Genomic DNA, 7,491 nt, shown 5'->3' on the forward strand with positions numbered 1-7,491 from the left:
GTTTTTCTAACCACTGCACCGGTCATAAACTTGCTCAAGGCTGTATTTCTATCTCTAGTTTACATGTTAACGAGAACCACGTCTTAAACGGCTTCCAGCCATGTTACATTTGACGTTTCTATAAGCAATTTAACGAATAATTACGGTTTAGAACTTGGTTAATCTTCTCGGGCTTTCGTTTTTACAAGTATACCTGTTTTACAATTCATGACGACATGTGACCTGACCGCTATAAAGTCAGCGTCTTTTAAGCTTAAAACCAGTGTGCATTAGAGTTGATATCTCACAGTTGATTCGTGGCGTGGTGACAATTGTGTTGCGTGTTCAGCCGCAAGTGGCGCTGTTGTGGCATACTTTGTCAAATATAGATTTGGGTATGTTACTTTAGTTTTGCATCTCTGTAGGTTTAGTTAAACAGCGTTAGTTTGTTTATAGCAGGGGTCTCCAAACTACGACCCGCGGGCCGGATCCGGACCGCGAAGTCATTTTATCCGACCCGCGACAACATGTTTTGGGTTGCCAAATTGTATTGATAACTTTGTAACATTAAAAGTTAATCTACTCCTTACAAACGTTTTCCTGTCGGAATATTCAGAATTGATATTAACATAGGATTATAACGCCAAGGATTGATCCAAAGGCAGTTTGTTACGCCACAGACGAGATTACAAGTGTTAATTGTGCGCAAACAATTGCCTTCTTTTGTCACTTATATACAAGAATCGCTCGTGAGATGAGACTAACTATACAGTTTAACAGTCGTATCACCAGTTTTTCAATGGGATTGTAGTTGCTGGCGTCGAAGTTGCTGACTTTTAAAACGTGATCTTTCACTCCAGTGATTGTTAGATGTTCAGTATCATTGACGTTCGACCCAATTCCAACCGATACGGTTGTGATGTTGGCCGCTCTGTTTAACAAACCTCTTGTTTGAATATACGTTTCAAACTGATTTAGGTTCTAAAATGGCAGTAGCGTAACCAAACGTTTTGGGGCAGTTGGCATTAGGCTCAATATGAAGTCAGGACCGAATTATGCCCGTTTGTTAAAAAAGCTAAGCCCGAACCCGGCACGAACCCTAACCCGGTCCGAATCCGGCACGAACCCGGTCCGAATCCGGACCGAAAAGCCCAACCCGACTTACAACTCTGCTTTGTTAAATGTTTACACTGTCAAAAAAGACGACATTGCTTAATCTGATGTCGCAATTGACAAAAAATATTAAGATATTATCTTATAGTTGAGACACAAACCCATACTATTAATTTTGCTTGTCTACAAATGCTAAATATCGAAATATTGAAACACACGTGAGGAAATTAAGAAATTCAAAAAAGCTGTTTTACAGCAGTTTAAGTGTAAAGTATTTTTTCGACAACCTTGCGTCTCCTGCTGATGATTTAACCTGGCTTGGATAATCAGATCGGCCATCTGTCATCACAATCATGAGGCGTGGAATGTTGCTGTCAGTTAGTGCGGCCTTAAACTCTTCGACTGCCTTGTCAATTCCCTTGTTGGTATTGGTAAGACCACCCGCGTATGAAGAGTTCAACACCAATTCTACAAAAACACTCAAAGCATTACTGAATAAAGGCAACTGTCAAATTATTTCCAAACCGTTTCTATCATAACCCAAGCCAAATAGTGCCACTGTAACAATTTTGGCGTTCTATTTCACATTTGGGAAAAGTCAAACACTATGTTTGAAAAAGAAGGCAAAATTGCCTAAAATATAAGCATAACCAATCTTGAGAAGTGAGTTTCACACTCACGTATTTTTGAGAGAGCAAAAAATTAAAAATAGTTATTAGTATATAGGATTAATCAATAAATACAATTTAAGAAAAATATGGTTTATTTAGCCCTAATGGCATCTTTTCTCCTTTACTCAAACATAACTTTGGTTAAAAAAGTGTTTTGTTACACAAACAGTTATAATTATTCTGAATGATACCCACCGCATAACAATTCAGCGCTCCTGTTTACCAACGGAATCGACAATCGAGCATTGTGACCAAAGTTAACCTTTACATCACCCACATTGATGACCTATAAAAGGAGGAAATTTCATTTGCAACTCAGAACAAAACAAACATGTACTCTAATTTCTATCGTTTACCAAGAACAGTCTTGCAAGATAAAATTAACCTCCATGACTAATTACAAGCTTATCCCGCAAAACCGTTTTTAGATGCTTACTGGAAATCCCCCCTTATGATTCTATTTGAACAAGATACTGCTGATAAGGATAGTGCTGTTAGGTGACGTGCATATTTTTTAAAAATTTAACGGTCAAACCACCTAATGTTTTTTATGTGCTTAAATCTTCGCACATTTGCTTAAGTCTTTACTAGTTGATTCTGTTTGTAAGTTTAAAGTCTGATACTTTCAAGGGGTGTCATGTTTACTCTTATTAAGAATCTTTTGGCATTAGATTTGTAGGTTAGTGGATAAGCTTTATCCTTAGGTTTCTTACTGAAAGACTTTCGTAACGTTGTTTATCCATTTCAACGCCTTTCGATAATTGAATATACCGACGCTTTCAGATTCATCCACCACAAACATGATGTCAATTTTCATGCGACTTGAGTTTCCGAGTGAGAGATCTTAACCATAGATTTTCTGTTGCAGATGTTGTCAGCAATAATATCACCTTTCAATTTTGTGCGGACTAGGGGCCATAATGATTTATTTGTGCGCCCTAAATTTCCCACGAGGCAATAACTGATTAAAATTAGTCTATAACTGATTACTACGTCTTTTTTACTACAACTATTACGGCAATGGTAACAGACTGTTTTAGCATTTATGACTTTGTTCGATACCGAACTCGGGCCAAACCCGAAAAGTTTGGTTGAAAACAACATACACGCAGGAAAATGGCCAAATCCATACATTTAGGACTATTGGAAATTAGGCGGTGTCTAGCAACTAGTTGGTAAGTAATTGATATTTCAAATGTACAACTTTGCTTTGGAGATGGAAAAATGTTTCTATTTAAACTTTACAAAATGTAGTTCTTCCTACCGTTATTTGAAGTTCCAATCGCGGAATCTAAAAAAACAAAAAGTGAAAAAAATACAAACATTATTGGTATGATACAGAATAACTTATTTATTTTTTTGTCCAATGCATGTATGGAACTGCTGTGATAATCATGTTACAGTCCAATGAGGTTATTTTAGTGAACAGAGAAAAATAAAGACATATCACTTTTGACAAATCTTTTAAAAATCGCGACATCAAATTATACTGATTCATTTTGATATTTCTAACCTGTGCAAACGATGGTAGTTTCAGGTAGAGTCTCAATAATCGATTTTCGTTTCCTGTTCATATTTCCTGAAACAAAACGCTTTACTTTAACGCAATATTTCAAAAAATAACTGAACTACGTGTTCATCACAGACCTGTCTCAGAAAAGTGTTTTTGTCACAAGTCTGCTTGTTGAACGATTTTATTGGAAAATAAGTACAACGCAAGGGCACAAAGGTGGTTAGAATAGCCATGGTGGGGCAAAAGGTTCAATGACCTCTACCAAATATTTGAAGTTGCATATTGAGAAACTTCAATGCAGTGTGGTTTTGTATCACGTCATGACTAAATTAATAAAGGAATACATATTATTTCAATAATGACAGTTGTCCGCTAATTGTAAGTTTAAAGTTTATGTAGCCTATATTCTTGCAGACACGAACTACGTAAATGAAATAGACTAATTGGTGGTCCCATCGAAATCCGTTTTGGAAAACCCTGGTAAAAATACCTCTTACGCAATTTGTATTGGACCAGAAATTATTTGGCCCCTCTCAAAATTGTTGGCTGTCTACGCCTCTGCATAGTGGACCTCATGCATTTGTGATGTACTGTTACCATGAAGCATATTTACAATTTTCTAACCTTCCTCACGTCTGTGGGTCTTTGGACATTGGGATTTCCGGATTAAACCAGTCACTTTGGGACATTCTACAAAACAAGCAACAAAAAATGACACGCTTCGTTAACATTGGTGTTAACTCTTATTATTTTGACGGTTTTCTTACCATTGATTCGGCCTTGTGCTACAGAATCACACGGGCTTACTCGAAAACCCATCCTTAAAGTTCCATCTGCAACAATTTTCCGGATAACTTGTTTATATAGGTGTACAAAGTCTGCATCGCAATTTTTTACCCTAACCAGTAATCTTTATCTAAAAGGCCCTGATTATAATTTATATTTTAACCCCAGTCTTTAGTTTAAACAACGCTGAATTGATTACGGTTTCACTTCACTCTAGTTTATGAAAGTGCACATCTCATGAACTTACCTGAAAATGCCATGCTTGAAACCAAAACAAAATAAATCCATGGACGTAAACTTTAATTTGTAAAAAATGCATCAAACAAACATAAGAAAACCATTCAACGTAAAAAAAACGTTCGTGAGAAGAGCATGGTAAATTTATAATTTATACTTACCTTCAGACTCTGTCCAGTTTTCTGAGATTGAATATTTGGAATAATTTGCATTTACAGAATTCCAACTTTCGATGTTTTTAAGTCTGCAAACGTCACCATTTCCTAATAACACAAACAAGGATTATTTACAAATAGAAGTCAAATAGTCCAATGGTTTGATTTAGTAGATTGGCAAATCATGTTTAAACTTTGTAATGTTACCTTTCCTAGTTAAATAGGTTGTAGATATGACCTTGTGACCTAATCTTCTGTCTACGCGCTTTAACCGTGTGCGTGGTCCTGTGATTGACAATGCTTGGCACATGATTTTGCGACAGCTAATTGCAAGAGCACGTGTGCACAATTAACGCCTTTATCCACGTATATATGAAACCGCAATGGTTTACTTAAGCCCTCTTTGTTTTATTCTTTCTGGTCTTCCACCTTTCTTGTCATTCTGGTTTTCCTTTCTGTTCTAATCCGTGTTTTCTGACTACATTAGCGTGTCAGGATTTAAACTAGTACGCCAAATGAGCAATGTTTTTAAATCTTATGTTTGATTTTAAATTCAGGCGCAAACTTTTTTGGAACCAGACAATTCGATTTTAACATATCAAGATTACAGTAGATATTTAAGTTTGTTTCTTGGTGAGAAATATAAATAGTTTTCTCTGCAATGCAATAAATAATTTACCGTCTCCATGTATTCCAGTCACGGATGAATCGTAACATGCCTTGGGGTAATACGTGTAACAACATTCTGAAAAGTACAAGCAAAATGCTATGTTTAAACCAAACAAAAATTAAATGAAACTTTCTATCACATAATGAAACAAACTAAATTGAGTTCAATCTTTTACCTGAATATCCGTTCCGATTTTTCAACGAAGAATTATCGCCAGAAAATATCGCTAGTGTTATGTGCAAAGTGACAGTTCATGTTTTTTTTTAATCTTTTGACAGTTTGCTGTGTTTTGTTAAATGCGCCCAACCATTAGGTTAACAGAAAAAAACACGTTTTTTCCAACAAAGATCATAACATACATTTTAATATGTGACATAGCCTATATAAGCTTGTTGTTTCCCTGAAACCCTAAATACAGGTCCTTCTGGCATAGAACATGTAAAATCTAATTTTGTTCTCACCGTTCCTTGCCGGTTGGAAGTGGTTTTCAATCGCGTAATGACTATAGTTACCGCCTGTGGACAAAACTTGTATCAGTGTTGCAAGTAAAGAGTCGTAACAACACAAAACTTACGGGTTAGATCATAGCAATCTCCCCCTGTGCAAGAGTCACTAGGTCCATAGATGCTTGGAACTGAGGTGTGATTTGTGCAGTAAGTTATCTTGTACCCTAGAAAATATTTATAAACAACATCACTACTTCTTTTTGTGAAGAATGTACAACATAGCCACATTTTAACACTGAATCTGGAAATCGGATTATACTTCAATTAAACGGTGAAACATACTTTTAAGCGGGGCAAGCCTGAAACAAACTATCGAATTTACAAGTACAATCAAAATATTCAAAAGTTCCGAAACAGACATGCAGTACAGATCGCAATTACATATTTCTTAATAAAACTGCAATTGGTTTGAAATCAATAAGTATGCTATTTTACTTAGTTAAAAATAATGCAATATGCAATAATCCATTTACTGAGCTCTTACAGTTTTCCACAAAATATTGTAGAAGCTTAAGCCGATTGTTATTTGAACGTCTCTTTTCTTGCAAAAAATGCAAGAGCACTCACCTTTAGTTTCCAGAAAACACCAAGCTAGGAAAAATTCCAATATCAACTTTCTCATTCTGCTTAATTGATCATACGTATTTTTTTAACTTTTCTTAAAACGAAAAAATATACCATAAAGACATTAATGGTGTAATCAGGTGTAATTTGTGTAAGACCAACACTTATACGTGTACATATACATGTACAGCTTTGGCATAATGGATTGTTTTGTTATCATAAACTTTCTGTACTAGGATATACTGTTTGTCATGACTGGACACGATTAAAACTAATTGTCTAAAGAGCTTCGTGCAGTCAACTATGTTGTTTACTTTATACACGACTTTGCACGCATAAAGCGGGTTCCCTGACGAGCTTCGTGCAGTCAATCATAGCATTAAGTGTGAAAGGTGCGTATGCACTACGCTCTTTACCTCAAGCTAAAGGCAAGCAAGATATTGCTCATACAAGACCTCAAACAGCGCATGTTACATGCACGACTTACAACCCTTTAGCGGTTATTCCAATTAGCTTAGTTACGTCATCTTGCTACACTTACACTATTAGACACAAAAAGTGGCAAATTAACTTTGAATTCTTATTTTTTTTTCAAAATTGCGCCTGCATATATTCACGTCTTATCGCAACAGCTATCAAAGCAAACTGAATCGAACGTTGTTAATAACGTTTAGTGTATGGACTAAAAACGGCCAAAATAGGCTTTGTTAAGAATGTACAATGAATTTGAGCAAATCTCCCATACGTACAGATGTGAAGACATGTCGACTTCCGCAAGAAAAGATGGAAAACTGACCAAAGCGTTTGAAAAGCGCCACTCTTCCTCGGTACCATATTTGGTCGCCTTGCTTCTCCATTGATATCTCCATGGAATTGCAATAGGGCGTTGTCCAAAATGTTGACATTAAAAATATATCATACATTTGACAACGGGATCTAAATTGTCCAGGCGCAGTCGTTGGGTTGCTCCATTATTTCCTTTGTGAGATTTGAGTTGTTTTGTATCCAGGTTTTTTTAAGTTGCAAAATGGTGCATTATAGCCATCGACTACAAACTCCTATCTAATGAAGTTTCGCAGATCTATGTTTTATTGCATGAATTTATTACATGCTTCAACTTTTCCTGTGGTCACCAGCTTGATTAAAAACGAATCATTGATAAAGTCGACATTGGAAAAAATCGTACAACACGCTGCAAGGGCAGGGGTCGGCAACTTTTTAAGCGGCGCGTACCCATTTACTTGTTTTTTTCCAATTGATAATGACTTCTCGTGCCAACATTTTTGTGGATAATAGT

Source organism: Phallusia mammillata, chromosome 3 (assembly GCF_965637545.1).
Source record: "Phallusia mammillata chromosome 3, kaPhaMamm4.hap1.1, whole genome shotgun sequence".
In the NCBI taxonomy this organism is placed as follows: Eukaryota; Metazoa; Chordata; class Ascidiacea; order Phlebobranchia; family Ascidiidae; genus Phallusia; species Phallusia mammillata.